Here is a 26,437-nt window from a genome sequence, read left to right as displayed (position 1 = left end):
AGGAGGTGTTGACAGCAACGGAAATAAAACGGCGAGAAACAAGGTTAAAAGATGGATGGAGCAATATTATGACAATGAATCACGGCACTGTGCTGAAATGTCCGCTGCACCCAATTCACACTCCGTCATGCTCTATTGTGGAGGAGGGCAAGAATGGCAGTCACAGCAGTATTAGTTATTTCACTCACAATACGGGATAATGAGGGAGGTATTTGTTGACCTTGTTCTTTCTTCCTTTTTCACACACTCACTAACAAAAAGAGTGTGTAATAGGAGGGGGGGGAATGTAAGGTTTTTGAATGACTCTCACTCTCTCTGCTCTCACACACACACACACACACTCACAGAATCCAACATACCATCTTTGCACTAATCCAGACTCCATATTTAAGCTCTAATTAGCTCTGCTTCCTTACATCATTAGCTCAGCTCACGGTGTAAAGGTGTGCGTGTAAGGACTATGTTCCCGTTAAACATTACATTATCCTTGTGCACAATAAGACTGAGCGTGTCCGTTTTTTTCCGTGCATGTGTGTTAAATGTTCATACGTTTGTCTGCGTGTTTGTGACAGCGTGTTGGAGGGAGAGTGAATGATATCCCCCTCTCCCCCCTGCCAGTTCTAGCCCTTTTATTGAACAGCTGTACAGTCTGTTGCTTTCACTATAGTACTCCCCTTAATCACACACACACACACACACACACACACACACACACACACACACACACACATATGCATTCTTACCCATGCAGACGCACACCAGTATGCATGAGTGACAGAACAAATACTCATTAGCCCCAGATTAAAAGCCTCGCTAGGCTAATAACTGCAGTGACAAAGTCTGCACAGGCAACCCCAGCTACCCTTCAAGCTATACAAACTTGGGAGGTTTGGAATGATTTCTCAAGGATAATCACCAACTTGATTTACACTTTTGTGTACATGCACACATTATGAGGAAACAAGGCACACACAAGTGCTGATGTTTGCATTCTCTCCACCATTGTCCTTGGACCAGTATAAAAGGGATTAAATCTTTCTGTGTTTGATAACCTCCTTCCCATCATCAATAACTGTCCCCATGGAGAACAGACTTCCTAGATGAAGACGATATTAAATTATATCTGTGCGTTAACGTTCACACATACTCACAGAGTAGACACACCTAACTGTCAGTTGTACAGCCAAATTTATTGCGAACCTCAAAAATAAACCCACTTCTCCTCTTTGATGGTGCCAAAAAAGCGGCTCATTAAAAGCGAGCGTCAGTTATTAGTGCTCACCTTCGCCACTCCGTTGAAAGGAAAGCTGTGAGGTTGGGTCAACAGAGACAGCGACGTCTTTTTTCTTTTCTTTTTTCCAAATCACTCACTGAACGTCTTGTTGAAAGCAGAAGTTGTTAAATAAAAAGGAGGGTTTGCAAGAGAGAGATTTAACATCAAAACCCTGGCGCATCACAACACTGCAGACAGAGGATTTGCTTCCCACTGCAAACTAGAAATGGATTGACAAAGAGTGATGGATGACAAAAGTCTAGCTAATACCAAAGCTATTTTTGAGGCCAATGCTTTTGAGTTGCCTGTGCAGGCTTGAGTGGAAAGTTCCTAGTACGAGAAAGACATTTGGTCAGATGTGAAAAAGTGTTTCTCTGAACTATAAACTCTGGTATAGATTTCAGTGAAGATCTGTGGTTAAAAAACCTGCATCTCAGTTAAGTGGGCAAAGCTGTCTCGACCCTCCAAGAAGGCAATCACCGGGAGCCTCCATATCCAGCCAAAAGAACATACGCAGGCATCCTAACCTCGGCAAAGGACTGGCAGCCGTTTGGTGGACCTCGAACGACAACTGAAGTTTCCCAGCCATACTGCACCCACCACCCTGCGACCAGACATTGTCCTTGAGTCCACTAAGCAAACTGTGCTGCTGAAGCGGACAGTCATCACTGTTTCGCTTCTCCCCGACCAACAAAAACACAATCCTGAGGCTCATAATTTGGCTGATTGTGAACAAAAACTGGATAATTGTTTCGAGATATATCACAAGCCAGGCACACTAGTGGGAGACAGGTTAGACATTTTCTTTATTTACTTCAAAAGTAAAACAACAGTCTCAGCTCTATTGGATCACAGTAATAGCCAGTTTATTATGTAATTCAGCAGCTGCTGCACAATAATCTACAATGGGCTAATTGAATTATGGGCGCTATATCTGCTGAGCTACACATAGCTTTCACTTTATCTCTAATAACCTGATTATTGAGGCTTTGATGTGGAATGTGAATGAATCCCAATTCCTTGTGTCTGTTTCTGTGTGTGTGTGTTTGTAAGAGTGTGTGTGAGTGTGGGCATTTGCAACTGCTTGCCCCCATTGCAGCTGTTAAAAAAAAATATGCAGGTTGCAAGTTGTGATGATAAATTCAATGTTAAGTGAATCTAGCGCTTCTCCAAATGAAACCCTTATAGTCTGTAATTAACTCCATTCTGTTTAGAGATTAAATTCAATCTGTTTGACGACTGGAAACACCGCTGTTTCAATGTTTAATTAACAATCTGCTTCCCTTGCATATACTCTCCTCTCTCTACATCATTGCATCTATTAACCAGAAGAGACATGGATTGGGAGCACTACTGTGTAGTATCTTGTTCCTCTCATTTACTTCTCACCTCCAGTTTGTCAAACTTTTCAGGGAGTGGAGTGGCTCTCCAAATTATTTAAAAGGTGCTCAATATGAAATTCAGTGCATATCTAGTGCCTTTCAAAAAAGGCTCTCAACATGGCGCAGACGGCTCGCAGCTAACGGTGCTAACAGCATTGCGAAAAACAACAATGGTGCCGACAGTGTTCACCTGGTGTGGGTGGGGGGGACAGGGACAGGAGGGTCGCCGCCGTCTCAGCTGTAACCGCCGTGTGAAGGCAGTGCAGAGCGGCGGCCATTAGCTTGCCAGTGGGGCACGCTTACATGCACTAACAAGCATTAACAGGCAAACACGGCTATGTCAGCAATGCACAGAGAAGCTTAGATGACAACACACACAGAGGGAGAGCGACTTCGTTCTCTGCTCAGGTAGATATTACTCCACTATAGAAACAAATGCATAAATATGCATAAATAAAAAGAAAAAGCACTATAATGCAGCCACCGATGGAACTCAGAAACTTGGAGAACTACAATTACATGTATTGGGTGACCTGTACCTCAATCCTGGACCATATGGAGCTGCTACAGACAACCGAATATCGGTAGTTGTAATCCCATGCGTCTTCTGTTACACCCTACAACTCCTTCATCTTGCAATGAAGGAGTTTGCAATCACTCCATGCAGTACCCCAAACACGTACTACTTATACACTCCACTCTGCATCCTTGCATCCATGTAATGTAGTTATACCGGCTTGGACACACGCAGACACGATGTGGTTCCCTGCTAAGCAGGATGAGTAATGAGAGTAGGTTTAAAGCTATAGCTGCCACTTGCAATGGAGTGTGTGTGTGTGTGCGTGTGTGTTCACATGCCTGTGTGCATATGTCTGCGTTAGATGTGAGTGTTGTATCAAATGAAGGGAAGGTAGTGAAATCAAGGTCCCTGCCTTTAATGATTCTTCCATTTAGATTAAGCTGCGTCTTTCTTTGAAGTATGTGTCTCTGCAACTCTGAGACGGACATAAACACACCTCGTCATACAAGCAGGACATCCAATATGCTTTGACCAATAAGGCTCTGTGTGCCCAACAAATCCACATTCATTTCTTCCTTCAGCTTAATGAACATTTCTTTGATTAAAAAAAAAAAAAAAGAAAAAAACACCCACTTCATTCATCCCCATAGAAACACCTTCCGGCGAACTGTTACTACTGGAGACACTACACATGCACAACACTGATTTTGACACTTTCTTTTCTCTCCAAACCTCATTAGCACTACTTAAAAATTAAAAGTTGGGCTCTGCCTCTCTATATACTTTGTTCACGGCTTGGAGCACTGTAGCTTGGGTCTTTGAAGTCACTGATTTATGTGTGTATGTGAATGTGCGCGTGTGTGGCTTCTCACGCACGCGTGTCTGAATTTGTCTACGCTCATCGATGAGCGTTTGCTTTTGCATCCATGTGTGTGCACTCAAGTAACTACGTGCACAACACAGATGCTGGCTGTGTTTTTTTTTCCCTTCTCCTTCACTTGGGTTTGGATGATGTGGTGCGGTAAATATTGTGTTCTGCAGTTTTTCGCTTGGGAAGTGGAACCTCTCCTCAGGCTCGCTAATGAATCATTGACAACACCCACGGAAATGCTGTCCCAGGATATGTACATCCTCCTATTAAAATATGCCTTAAAAGGACAGGCCTGAGAGCCTCAAATGGACTTGGAAATGTAAGATGGTCCTAACCTGAACCCAAAAAGATGCTGCTCAGACCTTAACAAAGCCTGAGGTGGAAAAGCGTTTGTAGCCCATAATGGACTGAAGCTTGTAAAATGATTATAATTAGCTGATAATGAAACACTGATTAAGGAGAGGGGGAAAACGGGCAAAGTTGGTTCAGTTTACAGAAATTGAATGCACTTTTGGTAAACATTTGTTCGATTAGCGTGGTGTGAATGCATACTGAGAAAATGATGAGTGATGCCTCCACAGCACTGTGGGTAATCAGAGTATAAATTGGGGCAGCAGTTTGCATCAGCAAGTGGGTATTGGATATTTGCAATGATCTACTGTGCACATAATGAAATGCTTCAAGTGGTGCTCAGACAAAATACAATAATTTGTGGTATCTATCTAAAAAGCTAATTCAAACTGCCTCAGTATATTGGAGCAGAATTTATTAATAGAGCCACTGGAGTTACCCGTCAGTCTGCATCTACTTTGTGCGGTTATTGTAAATGTAGACACTTGCAGAAATCCTCCTCGCCTGGAACCAACAGTACATATTCATCTTAGTCAAAGATGGGAATATCACACAAGTCAATCTTTGACACAGGCCATCATTAATAGCAATACCATTTGAAGCATGGATGCCACCTCACACTTTTGTCTTTTTTTTGTTTTATTCTAAAATGTCCCAGTTGGAGAACACTTCACTTTGAATCCCTCTATATAGCATTCATTCAGCATATCAAGCTCAACCTCATGGAGAGTGTTTGGCTGGAAGAGCCTTCGTCTAGCCTTTATCACACCTGCTCAGAAGTCTCACCACTAAGACTCCTCCTCCTGCTGCTGCTGGAGGAATTGTGGCTCCCAGGAAGACGATCACTATACTTTTTGGCGTATGATTCATACAGAATTAGAAACTATATTTGGGGGAAAAAAATCTTTGTAATTGGGACAAACTCCTGTTTTGGGCTTACAGATTACACGTCCACGAATATTAAAACAAAATACTTGTTTTGGAATATTGATTGTAGCTGCTAGAAAAATGCAATTGCAAAGAAATAGATTCAGCTAGACAGCCTTATCAATAGAAGACGTATAATATGATTAGTGAGATCTTAATTTTTGCCGAAATGCCTTTCTTACGTTTAAATTACTTTTATTAACTTTTTATTTATCTCATATAAAACACCCCACGTTCTATTTTTGTGTTCTATAATTGCATTGCAAAAACTGAAGAGATGGATCCTTCTGTGAAAGTAAAGACCGTCCCCGCTTGTCCATCTGCATTATTTATTATTGGAGACATCTTACGTCAAACATCGGTACTAGACGAAGTGACAAAATGGTAAAATTATTCCGTCCTGTTTTTTCCATCTCCTCCGTTAACACAGAGGCCGATGATCAGTATTCTGTGGTGTCACTCGAACAGCTAAAAACAGGACAAAATGTGACTGTCAACATTATCTCTCGGTGCTAAAGTTGCAGGGCAGAAGCCCGGCAGAATGATCGATTTAAAGAAAACAGGACTTTGAATTTTGCTCAAAATATATTGGATAGAAAGACAGGCTGTGCCGCTCTCCAGTACTGCACAGAGAGAAGAGATTGGACTGTGTACAGACCTAGACATCTTTCATTATTCCAGTGTGTGTGTGTGTGGGGGGGTTTTGAGTAGGGAGAGTGAAAGAAGAGAAGGACAAAACACACACAAGGGAGACAGAGAGTGAGTGCGTAACACAGAGAGAGAGACAGAAGCTCTTGGCCTTTTAACGGCTCACTTTTCCCACAGAAAGTGGGTGTCTCGGTTTGTGTGTGTGTGTGTGTGTGTGTGTGTGCGTATCAGGTGTATGTGCACAAGAGAAAGAAAGAGACCCTGGTTGTACATGTTTGTGTGCAGTTCTCTAGAAACCAGCCTCTACATGTAGTCCGACCATTCTACCATATCCTGCATGCAACTATTGCTTCGTAGGGCTCTTATCCACAAGTATTGGTACAGTAAGCATCGCTTCATTGCTTGTATGTAGAGGGAAAAGAGATAAAGCAAGAGGGAATGTTATGAACATTGTAAATTGCTGACTTATAAACAAGGTCGTACCTGAATTCCATTAGTAAATATCTAAATAAAAAATACATTGATGAAAGTGTAAATACTGCAACGGTCACCCGAGTTTACTTCTTGACGCACTAAGGAACACATTGAATAACTAACTTATACTATTGTCATATTAATGTATTTTGCCCACCTAGTGGCTATAAATGGGACATAAAGAAAAACTTTTAACATTTCCTCTGAGGTAGATTTACATACTTGCAAGCTGCAGTGCAGTAAAAATCCACGAGACTTCAGTAATAGCTGTATCTGAGCCAGTTTGTCAACCACGCACATATTTCAGCTATTCCTCAGTGGAGCCGCTTCTCCAGAACTTTTGAAAAGAAACAGCATAATGTGGTCTGTGTCTGGATTCCTACCCGTCTTCACTGTCTTATTACATGATGAACTGTGTAATTAGGGGATTATACTTCTGCAAATATACTTGTAAACATCTTTACAGCATTACTGAGTGTAAAGAATATAAGACTTAATTGACGCAAACGCTTCCGCTTTTGTTCACACACGGGATTGACGAGCATGTTCCAGGGCCAGTAGCAGTTTACCATGAGACATGTTGTCAGAGTTGACTGCAACTCAAGACTAGTTCTGCAAGTCCTCAGGCAGGAAGTAAGTCAGTTCATGTTGCCAGTGAGTCGCCTGACCTTCCCGCCACCTGTCACGCACCACCAATACTTCCAATCAATCAAATTAATCCCACTGGCTTCCTGCTGGATGACGGAGGACTGGTGGTGGAATCAGGGTGGGACAGACGAGAGGAAATAAGACGAAGAAGAAGGGAGGGAGTGAAGGATGAGTGGAGAACGGTCGACGGTAAGGGAGTAGGAAAACATGGAGGAATATCAGGAGGATGAGACGGTGGGTAGGAAGAAATGAGGGAAGGATGGAGAGATGAAAAGATGTAGAGAATACAGCAAGGTGGGAGGGAGATAAGCAAGGGATGATTGGATGTCAGGCCACAGATAAAAAAGCACAAGGTCAACGTTAAGCTCAGAGATCACAAAGAGAGAACATGACCACCTCTCTGTCTGGTACTCTCTTTTTACCCCCCACCTCTCTCTCTCTCTCTACCACACTCTCTTCTACTCTACTGTTGCGAACATTCCCTCGTTTGCCCTGAGAAGAGAATTTTCTTTCATTTCTATGGCATCCCTCTCTCTCCTACACACACTATCTGACTGTAATCAGACATCCAATTACAGCAGTGCCCTCAGACGAGGGCTATGTGTGTGCATGTGTGTGTGTGCATGTGTGCATATATATACACGAGTTAGCTGTGCTGTTTTGTTTTTTTTACACACACGCAGCGAGTCAGATCCCTGCTGATGCCCGTTACTCCCCAAGCCGAGATGCCCTGCTGTCCTTCAGCCCACGCCTTATGATGAAGGGGATGAAGGATCTCACATGTTCAAAACACACACAAACTCATACAGATATATTGCAAAGATTTTAAAAAAATCGATGTCATCAAACAGAGAAAAACGTGTTCACGAACAGATGCAGATAGCAAATACTTAAAATACAGACGAACACTCATTCACAAACATAAAAGAATAAGCTAACACACTTCAAACAAACTTCTACACACGCACTGAGGATGAACAGGGATGTGATATGCTGTTCCATCTCCCCCATGCGTTGCTGTGGCGTCACACTTCCCGACAGTGAAACGGATGAATGAAAAAACAAAAATGTCACTGAAACTGCTGACCTTTACTTTGACCTTTCTGATGACCTATCCAGCTGAGAAAAAACATTAATTTGTCTTCCAAATGTTATTTTTTCACAAAATACATACATATATGCATATAAATATAATTCCTTCATATAATTCTGCATTACTTGAGTGTTGACATAATCTCTCTGAATGGGAGTTATTTAGGTGATAGTAAAAGACTTGATCCGGGATGTTATATCTGCTTCGGATATACCAAAAGTCTGAACTACGTAGAACTTATTTTATTGACAAAAAAGTGGGTGGAATTCGAGGTCTGAAGTTTGTATATTTGAAAACAGGATGTGTGCTTGTTGTTCATACTTGTTATTCGACACATCAGCACAAAAAAGGCTGCTTTGTTCTTCTTTAACCATCTCCCATGTCATATATTTATTCATATGTACATACATGTACACATTAACATTTAGGAGTTGAGGCACTTTATGTTCGCAGAGATACCCGCAGCAGGAAAACTGCTTTTGATGATTATCTAAAAAAAGTGAATGAGCTGTCATACGATGTTGTTGATGGAAGGTTTGGTGCTATCTGTGGACGTTGTTTGTGAGGTTTTGCACATAATTATAATATTTCAAAGTATTTGTACAAAATGACATTTTTTTCATGGTTTTGACGTGTTATATTTATGATACTTGATATTGCAATGTTTTGCTATCCCATGTGTGATGGGCCCATTATAACGCATTATCTTATATTCTTTCAACACTGACAGAACAGTAAATATTGTTCACAGCAGTATACACACATTATGCACTTTTTACATGCGCAGTGTACACTACCTAATGGAGCATAGTTTCTGCATCTGTTAAATAACTCTGCAGGAAAAATGCTTGATGATTCTAACTGTTCTCACAAAACAAACACACCAGACAGCAACAAATTATATCCATCCGTTCCAAAATAAGATCCACCAGTCATCCAGCCAGGCTGTAGCACAACAACGCCCAGAAATTGAATTCATAGCAGTTGTGTTTGAGCACACAGACACATTTCTGTTGAACAGTTTAACAATGTTTATCTCTGCCAAATCAACAGAATCAGTCACCCAGCAGTGCGCAAACAGCTAAATGAAAACTGTGCATCATAAGTTAATGTAGTCATTTGTGAGGGACAATTAGGAGTGTTAAACTCCATACACACTCACCAGTACATTAAATATGCAATAAAAACTTCATCGATAAGTCAACATAGCCCACATGCAGGCAGAGCAGCCAGCCTATAGAAACTTCAGCCAGTAATTTGTTCCTGTTAGAATCTGCCAATGAGCAGAATATACGGGCCACATTATCGGTTTTTCAAAAGCGATGACGACAAAAGGCTTGTTGCGGCCGATAGCATCTGTGTGGGCAAAGATGATGTCTGAATGGCAATGAAAAGAAAAAGCCTGGCTGCCTGTAGAATACATTATGGGTCGTGTTTGTGCCCGTGTCTGCTCTGCAAACAGGCCCTCTCACACCTGACACTGACAGGGGCTATTGTGTGCTATGCCAATGTATCACTACGATTGGATTGGGTGGGATGGCAACATCATGTGAGCTCGACAAATATTGGCAAGATCTTCCTCTAACAAATATGAATATACGGATGTGAGTCGGGTTCCCAGAATGTATCTAATGGGATGGCGGGTATTTGTGTGTGACTCCATAGAGTGGTGGAGTAAAAGTCATGTGCCATGATGTCATATTTTAGTTGGGCTGCATATTTTTTTGGTGCGTGTGTTGGAAAAAGTGTAGGTTTCATCTTGAGGATTTTGAACAAAAACCCGGATTTGTAACTATTGTTTCGAGGCATCTATTGGCAACCAATGAGCTGACATTTACAATCAATATGTCTACTACTATGCGTATCACAATGAAAATAAAAAGAACATATGTGGAGGTCAAATCAATGTGTTACTTAATTGAATTACGTTAATTATACCCAGTTTTTTCAATGATCTACAGCATTTAATATCAGCTTCACCAGCATTCACCTATTCATAGTCAGTATGCTGTTTTCATCACCTGCATGCTATATTGTTGGGCCAGGTGCTGTGAATGCACTACTGCTTTGGCCAACTCTGCCCCATGCATAGATTTTACCCGATCAATATATCTTGCACATGAAGTATTCTTCAGGTATTGACATGCCCTCAGTTGGCCTTGGCCTCTGCTTCTTGCAGCATCAATGGGCACAGAGTTTACTGCCAAAAGCTTCAATGACAATATTTAAAACATAAATAAATAAAATAAAGCTGTGCTGTGTAGACTCACATCAATCAGAAGGCTCTATTTTCATTATGGAGCATGAAGCGAATTTACGCCAATGAAGTGACATTTCTGACAGACATACAAAGGTTTTTCTCTCCGTCTTCATCCATCCATCCATCCATCCATTTTCCTCCGCTTATCCGGGGTCGGGTCGCGGTGGCAACAGGCCAAGCAGGCTGACCCAGACTTCCCTCTCACCGGCAACATGTTCCAGCTCATTCTGGGGGATCCCGAGGCGTTCCTAGGCCAGCTGGGAGATGTAATCCCTCCAGCGTGTTCTGGGTCTTCCCCGGGGTCTGTTCCCAGTTGGACGTGCCTGGAAAACCTCCAGTGGGAGGCGTCCAGGACGCATCCTAATTAGATGCCCGAACCACCTCAGCTGACTCCTTTCGACGCGAAGGAGTAGCGGCTCGACTCCAAGCTCCCTCCTGATGACCGAGCTCCTTACCCTATCTCTAAGGCTGAGCCCGGCCACCCTACGGAGGAAACTCATTTCGGCCACTTGTAGCCGCGACCTTGTCCTTTCGGTCACGACCCAGAGTTCGTGACCATAGGTCTCCGTCTTCAAACATTTGATATATTGGTGACATGCCCTGAACTTGACTGTACTTACGTTAGGGGGAGAGCGGGGGGGGGAGTTGAGGATTATGGTGATTTGAGCTTGCACTGCGTACCTGCTCAGATCCACTATTTTCCACTATCTATCCAACCAACTGCACCACAGATGTGTCTGCTCATTAGAGTACAGAAAATAGTGGCCGCTGTCTGTGTGCTCAAACACTGGGCAATTCATATGCAAAAATAGAGCCGGTACGGAGAATTGCTTTTGATCTACTATTTCATTTTTTACCATTTTGCAAAATGGCAAGAAAATAAAGCAGAGAAGGAAATTCCAGGCTTCTCAGCGTATGTGCACAGCTAATCTTGCATACTACTGCACCAAACTGCATAATATGTGCTGGTGCTCATTAATGGCTGCATGCTCAAGGACCTCTCGCGACTGCAGTGACTCACACTTTCTCAAAACACCAAGTATTGCCTGTTTGATGCTGCCATTGATTGACTGCTGACTCCTCACTCGCTACTCTTAACCGGACCCCAACCGGTTGGGGGCCGCAAGTGATCACACAGCTGAGTGCATTGCTGCTTAGACACTAGAAAAAGAACTAACACGACCACAGTTTTTGGGCTTCCCGAAATATGTACTATACAGGATGAATATATAGAGTTTGTGTCCATGAGCAGACACAAATCACAAGGCCTCCTAAACTCCCTGGGAGGCTTTTAAAGCATGCTGGTGTCCATCCTCTGTCTTTCTTCTTGACCCATCCCTCCATCTTTTCCTTTCATGCAATCAGTATCACACTGCACATCCACTACCTACCCCCCCACCACCACCATTTCATTGTGAAGGAGGGCAACAAGGCCTGTAGAAAAGGGTAGGGAGACATAGTGGAGTCTATGGGTCTGGTTTACTACGTACTTAACAAGGTGAGTGAGTCACAGGCAAACAAGGACAGGGGTCAGAAATATACTCTGGGTGAATAAGCACGCACAAAAACACACAGGAAACATCCTCTGCCCACAACGCATGTAGCAAAACATAATGGTATTCAAAGCAAAAGGAAATACACAAGCATCTGTAAACACACAAAAACATATACGCACACTTTGACACTTTCAACCTTAGCCAGTCGAGCATGTTAGCCGGAGAGAAAGGGGTCAGCGGTGATGGTTTTATAGTTCAGATAAGAGAGCAGTTAAAACAGTATGACTGAACCCTGAATGGACATCATTGAGGGATCACTGAATGGAGGAGAGGAGAAGAGAAGAGGAAGCTATTATAGACCAATCTCCTCTTTTCATTATTTCAATAATATTGTGGAAATAAACATTCCAATTAATCTTTTTTGAGGATATTGAGTCAATATTTATAAAAAAAAAAGCTCCAACAGCTGGTAGTTCCCTTGGAGACCAAGAACAAAATAAAAGCATTGATGTACCTGCAGATTTCAAACACATGCACATCTGCACACAAACACATCGCCTTATTAGATTTCCCATTAGAGAAGCAGGCAATCAATCTGTTTGTTCTCCTGGGTTACTAGAAATCTCAAGGATCATTCTTTGTATCCTTCTGTATCACCGTCTATAAGACAGACAGATTATCGTATATATATATATACACATATATGACACGCACACACACATCAGATGAGACCAGGGAAACATTAACAGCACACAAAAACAAAGAGTGTGTGGGAGCCTACAGGGTACAGGGAACTATTATTGACAGCTCACCGTCCGATAAAATAATCGCAAAGTCAATGTAAACCATTAACAATTCTAAATGTTATCCTCTTACTTGGATATTGTAATCTATAGTGGTTATTTGCATTTAAAAAAAGTACATGCTTTGATGGCATTAGTGGTTTTTAATACAAAAGGCTTAGAGATAGTGTTTGGAAGTTAAACAGGTAATTATTCCCTCTCTAATATTCTATATTTCTTTGAAAACATCTCCTTCAAAACAACTGTATATATTCAAGCTTTTTGCCATTAGTCATCAAATCCTTATTGCTTGAAAGTAATTATGTATAGTTGCAATTCCCCCTCTCTCTTTCACTCCGTGAGGGTCTATACAGTCTGTAAGTGGGAGTACTGTGTATGAGAGCCAGGGGGTTGGGGGGGGTTTCTTTTCTCTCCGTTTCCCTTTAAGAACATCAAACGTGATCCGTCTCTCTGCTGGGTGCCCCTTGACCCCGTAATCCGGGAAGTGTAAGACTGATCCTCTGCTCCTCTGTGGGCCCCCATGCTGCTCGGGGCCAATCAAGTGCCCACATAACACCATTATTCCAGCCCTCCCCCATGCGGGGATGTCAGTACCCATCCATCGATTCCCTCCCTTCTTTAATCCCCCTCTCGATATTCATCTTTCCTCCCTCGCTCTCTTACCCCCTGCATTCTCTTTCACTCATACCTCCCTCTCTCTCACTTTCTGCTACTATCGACTTCTGCCCATCCCATTCTCTCTCCTTCCATCAACCAAATATCTCTCCCCTTTCTTCCCTCCATCCCGATCTCACCAGCCCTCCTCTCTTCAGAAATTCTTCCATCCATCCATTCCTCCCTCAAAGGCCCTTGCGGCCAAGGCTCCATAATGAAATCTCAGCAATCCTTATTGTGTTGATTAAAGCTGTCAGACAGGAACTAAGAGAGGAAAAATACAGCCGCAACAGGGGAAAACAGGGGCTCAATGGTGCGTTGCCAATGCCCTTGTTTCAGCTGCTGTTTAGTTTTTCTTCCTCTCTGTATTTCATCCTCTTTCATTCTTTACCTTTATCTTTCTTTCAAGTACAAACCTTACCTCTCTATCGGTCTCTCACTCCTTCCGTCCTCCATAGCTCATTTTCCCTCCATCCATCCCTTTCAGTGCAGCCAGCACCTCTCGAGGTGTGTTCAACAACCTCCTGGACCTGAACTTAATGTAATTCTGTCAAACCACATCTGCTTGTCAAGCCGTTTCTGATACACCTTCAGCGCAGAATATTGTTTTAGTGTTATTGGTCCGCGACTACATAGTTACAACAAGACAGTTATTGCACTAGAAATAATAGACACGGAACCGTTCCGTGATCACAAATGGGAAAGAAAACATATCCAACTTCAACATTTTTAGGACTAAAAACAGGATTGTTAGCTGGTTAAGAGAGAAAATAAACAAATTGTGGCTATTTTTTACCCAACTGTAATCCAGTCTTGATATGCAAGATATCTTATAGTTTTAATCCTGCCAAGGTTTTTTTCTTTTCCTGCATTAATGTTTCATCAGGTCTTAACGCCATAAAAGTTTGATTAAAACATCTAGCAGTTGGTTGGGCAGCCGATGGCCTGTCCACAACATTAATTCTCACATTTAACCATTTATTTGAGTGATTAACAATACCATGGTCTCCTGCATATTACGGCGGCACTCCATCAGCTAGAACAAGGAACACCTCCATGAACGTCAGAGGAAATTCTGACATTTTAATGAAGTATAAGCCTATTAAGCTTCAGGGAGCAGCGGTGCTACATCACACATAAAAAAAACGTTTCTAACGAGTAAAATGCTTGTTTAAACAGCCATATATACTTTGACAGTGAGATGCTGCATCTCTGAATCTGAATTGATTGATCAAACACTTCCCATGTCTGCTTCGCATTCATTAATCAGCAGGGCATTGTGATGTTCGGAAAAAAAGAAAACTGGAGTTGACAGTAGAGGCATACAGTACATGCTTACTACCTCCACTAACTCATTTCTGGGGGGGAAGTGCTGCATTAGATGCACCAGACATTGTGCTTCCCATCACCAATACATGAAGCAATAAACTGAAAGTCAAGCAGTAGTTCTCAAAAATGTTTACGATTCCAATTCGGTGTAAGCAAAACAGATACTGAACGAAGGAAAGACGTAGGAAGTTATTTTCAATTTGATGATAACAGCACGTCAGAGGAAGTTGAGGAGGAGGAGGACAAAGAGAGGCAACAATTTAGAGGAGGGAGTAAATTGTCTGTATTTTCTTCACCCATGCAGTTTCAAATAAATAGCACTACTTACTCTATCTCAGACACACAGGTCTGCCACAGCATATTGAATGTGTGCGCACCACGGAGGTATAATGACTTGCGATTGTTTACAAATTATGGATTTGCACTATATGTCAACACACAGTCCGTAAATCTGGGTACTAAAATATAATGAAGAGATTTAGTATTGACCCAGGGTGTCGAGCACATTTTAATGCAAACGGCAAACAAACAGGGAGCACACATGCATGATACATGTATTCAAACTAGTGGTGCAACGGATCATAAAACTCACGGATCGGATCAGCACAAAAGAACAAAAAAGGGAGTAAATATAACTTTTAGAGATCCCTGGTCACGTTTGTTTTTGCCGCCGACACTAATTGCCGATCATTGATAATCCATGTTGGCAGATACACATCATTGTTTGATTGTAGTAGCTGGTGTACAAGGCTCCATCCGTCCCAAAAATCATTTCAACCACTCTGAAGTCAGTGTAAACCAAAGTGTTATTCTTTTTCTTTGTTATAGTAATCTATAGTGGTTTGTTTTCTTCATAACATGATTAGGAAATAAAAGATAGTTGTTTTAAGGATTAAAACAAATCTTGTCATTAGTAGTGTTAATAATGTGTTATTAGAACTGTTGTAAACAGGTCACAATCACCTCTCTAATATCTATTTATGTTGTTATGAAAACATCTCCTTCAAACAACTGTATTTATTCAAGTTTCTCACCGATTAGTTATTTACAATGTAACATTATCAGAGATTGATGACTCGAAAAGCATGAATTCTGATGTCCTGAACGCATATTTTACTGAATATTGGTGGATAACGATCGTCAATAAAACATTATTTCACGAACCGGGAGAGGGGACCCGTACGGATCACGGATGGACAGTGGTCCGTTACACCACTGAAACTTACATACTGACAATGCATACATATTGTTATTGTTATTGTCAATATTGTTTATTTTATAATTGCTTCTATTGGTTCTGTTTTTACCATGTGAAGTGTCTTTGAGTACCTTTTAAAGCATTATAAAAATAAAAATGTATTATTATTATTATATCAAGCCCCACACACACACACACACAAGGACAGGGAAAGGATCGAGTATTATCATCACCAGGCAGACCTGGAAGGTATTTTCTCCAGACGCTAACCTTCTATTAACATTACATTAACAGGGAGACAGGCATATGACAGGCTCGACATGGCTACGTATCAACTGTTTCTCTTTCAATTACAAAGATGACAGAGGAACCGCAGGCAATCTAGCCCGACATCTACAAGGGGTCCTTTGAGGAGGCCTTGGAAGCAATCTGCCTGTATGCCCATGGCAGATCATCTAGCAGCTCGTCCAGCTGGGTGGAAAAAAAGAAGACAAAAAAAAAGAGTTTGAATTTTGCCAGGTCCTTTAATGAGGACGGTACGAAACAATCAGCGATTCTATCACTTTGTAATAGATTTTAAAAGTGCTGGAGGAGTTGAAAGTTAGGCGATGAAGGCTTGTTAAGTGCTCTCAAATAGGAAACGTGGTATAATGCCAGTGGATATTTCAACATAAGTCTATTTGAAATCAACCCAGCAGTGACACTTCAGGGGGTAGCAAGATTTACATTTAACATTGTGCATTCGAGACACATTTTTTTAAACTTATCAACAGAATTTGAAACAAATTCTGCATTTTCACTTCCATCAATTCACAGACTTTTCCAAAACAACAAGGACAATGGACAGAGATGGATGATCAAAAGACTGTGTGGGCACAACATTGAAAACAAAGTGATAATTCTGTCCACCAAACTGCAGCAGTGCGCTGCAAACTTACAAGCATTTGTAAATTGACAGGAAGCAGACGAACACAATTGACATGAGGCACACTGTTACACTCTCATTTACATTCACAGTGCAGACACCCAGTTGTTACTCTTACACAGAGTGACTCACAATGACTGCAACACTAGCATACGCTTCAGCTTTAAGAATGACAACAATAGAGAGCCAAATATTTATGTTCAAAACAAGAAATGGATAAAGTTAGTTTCTATTAAGATAGAGAAGAGTTTATTTCTAACAAGACAGGATCCAGAGCAGGAGCAAGAAAAGGTTGTACTCATTGCAACTATCTGTTTTTTTCTTTCTTTTTTTGAACAAAGATGCATTGATTTGGTGTATAATTACAGACATGGCCACGACAAAACAGATGGCTCAGGTACTTATGAACTGATAATTCTAAATGTGTAATTATGTTTTCTCTGTCTTTTGAGATTCTGTTTCTTGTCATGTTACAGTTTTGAATCTTTTTTTCAATGTCAAACAACTCGTTGATCATTTGTTTTGAATTCAAGAATTAATAATTTAGTCTACAATGATTGGAAGAAATAAGATCACATCTTCTGAGAGTCTTCAAATTCAACTTGAGGAAAACAGCAACTCAGATTGAGGCTGATACTGACCACATTTAGAGGATCAGGTATCGGTCAGACGCAACCAATCCATATCAAAACTCCTTATTAGTCACTGTTTTAAATTGTTTCGTGATTCTACCTTCACAGTATATGCAGTAACATCAGACAACAGCAATCCCTTGTGCATAATATTGCAGCAGCTATTATTCTGTCAATCGATTGCAATTCTCACAAGAGCCACATTTTTAACGTAAAAAGTGACTCTTAGCTTTCAACTATTGTAATGAAGTGATGACTAAAGAATGATCAGTTCAATGCGAGGACGTTCCAAATTGGTGGAAGAAAGAGAAGCAGTATCTGATCAGTATCTGTCATCGAGCCAACACCCTGATTTGAGGTATTGGAATCATCAAAGGGAGTGAAAAAGTCAGACAACTGCATCCCTATTCAATTTACTGCACTAGAGAACATAAAGAGGCAGTAAGCGACCATTACTGAAGCAAGATTGTTAAAAGTTCATGTTCTATCGTCAAAGACTAATCAACTAATCGTTTGACCACAAAATTGTGGCACAAATCATTTAAGAAGAATATTATCGGGTTCCAGTGATCGCAAGCCGATGGCGGTTTGGCACCCGATACATGACGGCTCGAGGGCTGCGATGCCTATACCTTAGACTCATTACATGACCGTGGTCCGACCACGCAGTCAAGTGATTCTCCCACAAAATAAATCAATAACTTGATCAGAAAGTAATTTTGAGGGTTATTGGTGGTCTGGGTGAAGGGTTGTTAATCAGAAGACCGAGGTACAGGAAAACACGTGACCCGGCCCGAATCAATATGAGGATGATCAGGGGAGATATTGGCAACATGAGAGCAGGATGAGCAATACTCTCCCTCAGCACAAAACAATTGATAGGCAATCTCTCTCAGCTACATTCAGGAGACACGCAGACACACAAAAGTGAGGGGTTTCACACACACACACACAGATACATGCGGTCAGGTTAAAACCAGGTGTGCACACCGTGCATCTCCACTGAAATTGATACCAATTTTCTCTTTAATTTGGGAAGCTGTCCCCAATCAACTTGCTCAACATCTTAAGTACTGTATGTCCCCCAAATGTGCACTGTGACAGAAGCCCACACACAGCATCCCCTACATAGTGGTTACTGATTTCGCATAAAAAAAAGGGGGGAAATAGTTTTCCCCCTGTTGTCCCCTTCGCAGCTCTTATTCCTTGTTGCCAGTGAGATGGCTCCTGGCTAGTAAGTAAAGAGGAGAGGAGCTGAAGAGTGGGAGGCAGGTGGAAGAGTGGCGGGGGAAAGGAAGGGGGGAGAGAGAGAGAGAAGTATATAGGACAGAAATGAGTGAGGGCGGAGGCTTGTAAAAGACATAAGATTCATTAAGTATTCACATTGTGCACTGGAGAGCCTCGCAGTAAAAGTGAGAGGTGGGGATTAGAGAAGAGGAAGAGGCGGGAGAGGAGGAACAGACGAGGAGGAACAGAAAAAAAACGGTGGGAGGAAAACGTGAAAGAGAAGAGCAGCGAACCCAAAAGATGGCAGAGAAGCTGCATGACACAAAAAGTGTGCGAGACGGAGAAAGTCAGACAGAGAGAGACAACCTCAAAGACATCAAACGGGGACAGGGAGCGAGAGGGTGGGCGGATGTGGGCAGAAGAGAGAGAGAGAAAGAAAGAGGAGAGGAACAGAATACATGAAAGAGGTAATGCAGGGAAGAAGAAGCGTGGTTGAGCGAAAGAGTGAGACAGCAAAAAGAAAGAGAGAGTCAGCCGGCCAGGAGGAGTGTTGCGGTGCCATAAAATGCCAGCTGTATGCCACTGCAGTCTCTCTCCTCTCATCCCTGGCTGTTTGAGTTATCACTGTGTCTGCTACCTAACACACACACACACACACGCACACGCACGCACACACACACACACACCAGTATCATCCTCCCCAGTTTACAGCATGTTCACTGATTACTTGGATCTCCTCTCCAGGTCTTTATGGGCTGGTAGGAGCAGCAACATTTACAGGCCACTTGTGTGCATGACTGTGTGCATGACTGTGTGTGTGTGTGTATGTGCGTGCAAAACAGTATGATGGCTATTTTTGGTGTGTGTGTGTAGTGTGTGCGCGTGTGCATACAAAAGATTCTTGCCAGGTTTCCTATCAAGCAAAGTTGTTTCTATGAATTTGACCCTCCAGGCAAATAAAATCACCCATCTGGATAGATGGACAGATGTGTACATACTGTCATCTTTCCATGAACACAGTATAGCGAAGGCCAAGATCAGACATGAAAAGCTGGCAAAAAATCCCAGAGGAAATGAGATCATCCATTCAGAACTTAGAGTTTTGAAGGAATACATCATTAGTCTTGCATGAAAAATAAAATATGTACATTTCAAATTACCGCTGACCCTTTGTAGATTGGATTTCTGTCTTCCCGACAGCCGTTGCTTCAGTTCATTTTAGGATACAACGGAAATCAACGTGCAGAGACTTAAATGTTGTTTGACGAATGGAATCCATCACACTGAGCAGCTCATTGCCTTTATATGTGTTGTCCCAAGTTATATTGTCACCGCGTGGCAATGCAGTTGTGAGCAGGGACTGATTACAAAGATGGTGCATTCAAGGACAGCCTGACCACACAGCTTTAAACGTGCACAAAACAGCCAAATTCACATCGTCCTTTCCAACATATTCATGTTATATCACTCACTTGGCAATGTCATTTGGCAGCCTGTTATTAAATCTCAGATGGCTGAGCATCCCTGTCTGCTGCAACAAACAAGAGTTTTGAAAACGGTTGACAACTTAATAGGCTTAAAACCTACTGCTGTGGTCCTTTTAAGCTGTATTATTTGTTTCTAGACCATTTACTTATGGAAAGGTTACTTTGATTCCACATTTTGCATGCGTCACCCATCCGCCATTTCCTCTCAAATGTTTAGAAGAGAAAAGCTTTAATCGCTTCGTCATCCTCACCAGGACAGTGGCTCTTTAAGTACATGCATGAGCTCACCCCATGTGGACCAATGAGAAACCTCACAAAGAAAGACTTGAGCCCACTTACTTACTAATCACTGGTTCCCTTCATACTAAGTGAGTGTTATAATACACACGTACATGCACACACATATGCCTCACTGACCCTCAAACACACGTGTGTGTGTGCACACGCGATGACACTGTTTGGTCTTATCGGTAGTTCCCACAGGTCTTTCTTATCTTAATAAGGTTGGTCTTAACTCTAATGTGATGGACTGCACCTGTCTGTTAATGGATTCAAAATGACACGCACACACACACACACACACACACACAGACTATCATTTGTACTTATTCATAAACTGAAATGCAAACAAACTATTTCTTGGTCACATACAGGTATTATTCCCTCTTTCTCACAAGCACAGCACCTTTCTCGTTCTTTCACTCTCTCACTCTCTCACACACACACACACACACACACCCCTCCAGTCAGTCTCACGTAAGGTTAAGAATTACAACGTTAAGTTAAGACTTGAACATAGCAAGAAGTCATTCAGAACTCACTCAGCCAGAATGAGTTCAGCTTTCTGGCGCAGCAACAGCAAAGTACAACTAGAGTTTAATCAAAACCAAAGCTGCGACAAAAAATTGTTGATCTAGCTGCACATGACTTAATCATAAATCCCAAGGTGATGTCTTTATATTGTTTGGTTTTACCTACCAACAGTTCAATCATTTTACATTTACAGAGATACAAACAACATATTTAAAAAAAGATTTGTGAAGCTTGAAGAAACAAGGGACATTTTTTTCTTGAAAGAAGACTAACAGATAATTATCTAGCGTTGGTAGACTTTGTTAACTGATTAATTGCCTCATTTCAGCACTTATCAAAATCATTTTTGTTATTTTGATACAATTTAAGTGTAAAAAATGGCAGTGTCCTCCCTTATCGTAGTTAATTTAGATGTTATTTTCATTACTTATTGATTTACTGATTTGGTCGGAGAGTAACTTTCACTCATGGAGTGGTTATACAATTGAGATTCTTTGGGTGTAGACTTTTTAGAAGAGTAATTCTGAAGTGCTCAGTGAGTGGAGTGGTTTCTTAAATCATAATTTCATTTAATGAGATGAGTTATGAGAAGAAAAATGCCCTGTTCAATTCGTCTCCATCACTGTCGGGTGATTCTGCGGGACCTTCAAATCAATTTACAGCTCTGCTGATTCTTTTCTCTCTCTCTCTCTCCCTCCGTCTCTCCCTCCCTCTCACTCTCTCCCTCTCTCATCTATCTATTACACTCACTCACTCCTTCCTTCAATCCCTTGACCACCATCTGCTCACATCTATCTTTTTCACTCCATCCATCACTCTTATTTCTCTCTCCCTAGGTTTTAATCGGCAGTCTCTCCTACGTTCCCTTTATTTATCTCCATCCCTCTTTCCTCACTGTGTCCACCTTTCTTTCCTCCGCCGTCTCCGTCGCCACCCCGTATCTGTCACCGCCCTTAGTATATCCTTTAGGCGTCTCATTCCTCCGCTCTCCCACCTTCCATCACAATTGTCTCTCCCTTCATCCTTCTCCCATTCGGTCTGCCTCCCTCATTTACACTCTGGGTGAAGTGAATCCCAATTGGTTCCTTCCAATCACTTCAGAGAGGAACCCAGAGATGAAAACGGCTCCGGTAAAAGATTATGAGGCAGATCCATAACCGCTATCAAAGCTAACAAGGGGGAGCCCTAGATCACACACAGACGCACACAAACACATTATCACACACATTAGTACACTGGTATCCACACGGACAGAGACGATGGAATGTGGAATGGAATGAAAGCAATGTAAAATGGTTTATACCAACAGTACCAAATCTGCATACACAGACCGTTACTGCACAATACTGAAACATAAATACAAAAACACACTCACACATAATTTATTAATTGTGACTCAGTAATGGCCTGCTCTTAAATATCAGATAATTAAAACAGTGTCAGCATTAATAATTAAGGACACTGCCGTTTGGCTAAAAGAGAACCAGGGAGAAAAAGAGGAGGGATGGTATCAAATGAAAGAAGAAGAGTGGTAGAGTAGTAAAGCAAGTGATGGATGGGAAATTAGTAGAGGAGAAAGAGAGAGAGAGAGGCAAAACGAGAGGGCATTAATATCAACTATTAAAGATCATAATCATATATTATTAAAGCAAATGGAATTTCAAACATTCATTTATGGTTCGTTTAATATACTATATTTGTCTTTACTTAATTCCATCTTTATGTTTGCTCCCACTTCTATAAAATGATGCTATGGAGTGCTGCAGGGATGATGAAGGAGAGCCGATATCTCCAACAAATAGGCAACTCACAGAAAAACTATCTAGATAAAGAGCACCACAGATAAGGGGGAAAATATTCATTTTTTTATTGTATTTTGGGAAGAACTGTCCCTTTAAACGTCCCTTTCCAGTGTTATTTGGGGTATTCCCAATTCAAAGAGCTGAACCACCTCCTTGCAGGTTTTCTCTCAGCAAGAAAAACAAGACGGGCAAACTGCCGTCCTGCTTTGGCTGTCTGACGAGAGAAAGTGAGAAGAGAGACAGATTCACATCACCTATGCCCCCTTTCCTCTTCCCTCTCTAACCTCTATGTCCTTTTGTTTTTCTGCTCTCTTCTGCTGCACCAAATGTCTTCTTTGGCTTTCTTGTGACCAAAGAAGGAATACAAATCTCTGCCGCACTGAGGCAAAGACGGACAGAAAAGGGACAGAAGACAGCAGAGAATTGAAGACGTTAAGATGAATACGGAGAAGAGGGAGAGAGAGAGAGAGAGGGGAAAGGGATTCACAATGTGAATTACACGGCTGCCTCGGCGACTTTGAATGTGAATATGAGTTCTAGTGACAGGGGAATATACTGTAGAACAGTGCTTGGAATCATTTCTATCACATGACATCCACTTCTCTCTCCCCCTCCCTCCCTCTTTCCTCATCACTCTCCTTCATCCCTCCCTCCACCATGACAGGAATACAGAAAGGTCTCAGCATTCAGCCGCTGGGGATTTTCCTCCTTTGGGACTCCGTGATCCCTCTCTTTCGGTTTCAATGACATCCATAGGCATCACGGTCGAACAATATTGGCAGAGCATCAAAAGCCTCTCTCTGATTCTACCCCTCTCCATTCTCTGCCCCTTTGCCCTCCATCCCTATGTCACTAAAACGCATACAAACAGTGTGACCCTTCCCCACTTCCAGTTCTTCAGCTTTCAATACAGTTTTAGTTGAAGTTTAAGTCCTCCTCTACCTCTCTTCTCACTTTCTTTCTTTTCCTACAGTCAAACCTTCTTTCTCTGAGGCTTGTTCTGTACTCTCTCTGTCTCTTTCAGTTTTTTAGTTTTCAATCTCAATGTGCTTTCGAGTCAGTGGGTAAGAATTTGCAGTCAAGCAACAGGTGTGCAGTGTTTACGCCCCAAATGGCCCAACCAGCCCTCCCAGGCAAACAGAAGGTGACATTGCCTCGACCCAGACTCATCTGAAACAAGGTTTATTTTTTCCCTCTTAATCACCGATTCATAGTTTCACCACCACCCTTTACGAATGCTTCCCTGAATTCGCCGTTCACCTGCAACATCACCCTACAATGCCCCCGACCAATCACAGAAGCTCACAGTTGCGTTACTCATCTAAGGGGCATATTTGAGGAATTAGTGTCTCCGCAGTCACAGGCTTTAGTCAGCAAATTAGTCAGCAATTTGTTCTACGGCTAAAGACACAAGTCGTTCTGATATGATCGAGGACGGAGAGAATGTCATCTGTTCTGTAATTAGTTATCCTAACGAAGCGATGTCATCGTCGCGCTATGGCATCAAGATGACACCTGTCACATCTGTCCATCTCTAGTTACAGATTACATTCAAATCTTGTCATTTGCGTCTCGTTTTAGTGCGCATGTTGCTTGACAGATGAAACATGAATCATCGTCGCAGTATTTTTAACGTATAGATCACCAGAAGTGCCATCATTTTGGATGTAAATGGTGCTACGGTGCTGCATTTTGTTCCGAGAAGACTTCTTAATGTAAAAAGTGTTTGTGCTCAGAGGGATAAAAGTGTTGTTTTTCTGCACTGACACAATCTGTTGAATATGGCATTTAAAGCCATGTTGCGCATGTGATATCGACCTGCTGACTGCTTCTTCGCTTCATTGAATGAACGACTCCGTTGCTCCAGATTTAAACCGCACTTTTCTCCCACGTTTCTGAGTCACGACTGTCCTCAAAAACCCACACTAACTTCTGCTCTCAATCATTATGTATTTCATGAGGATCCCTACTTTAGCACCAATTTATATTCAGACCACCTGCTAGAATAACAATAAAGTTAAATGTATTTAAAAAGGGCTATGGATGGAAAAGAGACACACAACAAAGAGGTCACATGTCAAAGCCACTTAACCAACATGAGAGTGTGAACATGACCTTTCTGATGAACAGTGGAGCAGGACATGAAATAAAGCTTGCAGGTCGCCAAGAGCTTCAATTAGCCAAAGCGCGATACCTGGGCTTCAAATTAATTCAATCCTATCTCTCTTCCTGTCCCTCTGTTTCAAAGCGTAGTTAGCGCTATCTGAGCTTCAAATTAATCACTCTTTCATCTCTATACCTCTCTCATGCCATCTCTCTTTTGCTCTCCTCTGCAGCGGCCGGCTAAATGAGTTGTTCTCCCTCATCATCATCACCTTTCCTCCCTCCATCTCGAAATATTCACCTCACCATCACTTAATTGTTCCCCAAAGGCCATTGTCCTTTGTTCAAAATCCATGATTCCACTCACTTTACATCTCATGCCTTGTCTGTCTCTGCCCTCGTTTTCCAAAAGCCATCAAGTTTTCCAATTATCCTCTTGCTTAACTATCCTACAAATAAATATCTCCCCTCTAGTTCCCGCGGGCCATCAACCTCACTATCACTCCTTTCCACATCTCTAACTCCTGGTTTACATTTCACTGAATCAGAGAAGACAGAGAGGTGCTTTGTCCTTGCATTCGTGTTTTCCACCCTCTCTAAAATGCCCAGGTTGGCGATAAAGCGGCAATAAGCTGTGATTATTACATATCAGAAGCGCAGGCACAACTGTCACACAGTGACCAGGTCAGAATGAATCAAGATTAAAGAAAAGGTCAAACGATGACACAAAGAGTCCATTTAAGAAAGGCTTCATTTCCACAGCGGGTGGAACACATCATGACCACCGAAATAGCAGTCATCTGTGGAAGTGTTCACCATTTAGCATTTTAATCAATTAATTATATTCAACAAATTACCACATTTATATAATTTCTGTAAACAAATCAAACCGAAGCAAAAAAAACACGCCAGCTTTGTGACAGGAATGACAAAAGCGTTATTAGAAGCGGAGTTTTAATTTGGAGGCACAAGTGAATTAATTGGCCTCACTCACACAGGTGGATTCAATACTGCCTAATTAGACATATTTTCAGGACTTAATGGACCCTTTTGACAGCGGATGCTTTGACTTGTCATGGCAGGAAAAGCACAGGTGAAAACGATAACGTTGGCGATGGCTCAGTTCCATTAATTGTCCCGGTAAGCTACTCCACTGAGCTAGCATGCACGATACCAGGACCTCACCCACCTAATGTGCATTTCCTGTTATAACAAGTCAAACACATATCTGCTGTGAAAAATATGAAATTGTCTGGGAATCAATGCCCAACACTCAAGAACACAGAGCAATTAATGAAAAATACAATGTCACCATTATACACCAAAGTATACAATACAAGAGTACAATCACAAAAAAAACATACACACTTACTGCACCTCACTGGAGTCTAAAAGGTAAAATCTCACGAGAGGTGCAGCACACACACACCAAAATACAGCTACCAAAGAGACAGCAACACAATAACATGCTCTTACACACACACACACACACACACACACACACACACACACACACACACA

General features: G+C 41.8%; 1 protein-coding gene across 12 annotated transcripts in view; it reads right to left on the bottom strand.

Annotated features, from left to right (window-relative positions):
* The window catches only part of grm8a (glutamate receptor, metabotropic 8a), a 246,472-nt gene that overhangs the window by 123,759 nt on the left and 96,276 nt on the right, over positions 1 to 26,437 (bottom strand). The gene's annotated exons all lie outside the window — the stretch shown is intronic.

Source organism: Anarrhichthys ocellatus, unplaced genomic scaffold (assembly GCF_004355925.1).
Source record: "Anarrhichthys ocellatus isolate YVR2014 unplaced genomic scaffold, GSC_Weel_1.0 scaffold33, whole genome shotgun sequence".
Taxonomy (NCBI): domain Eukaryota; kingdom Metazoa; phylum Chordata; class Actinopteri; order Perciformes; family Anarhichadidae; genus Anarrhichthys; species Anarrhichthys ocellatus.
This window is presented reverse-complemented; position numbering and strand designations above follow the sequence as displayed.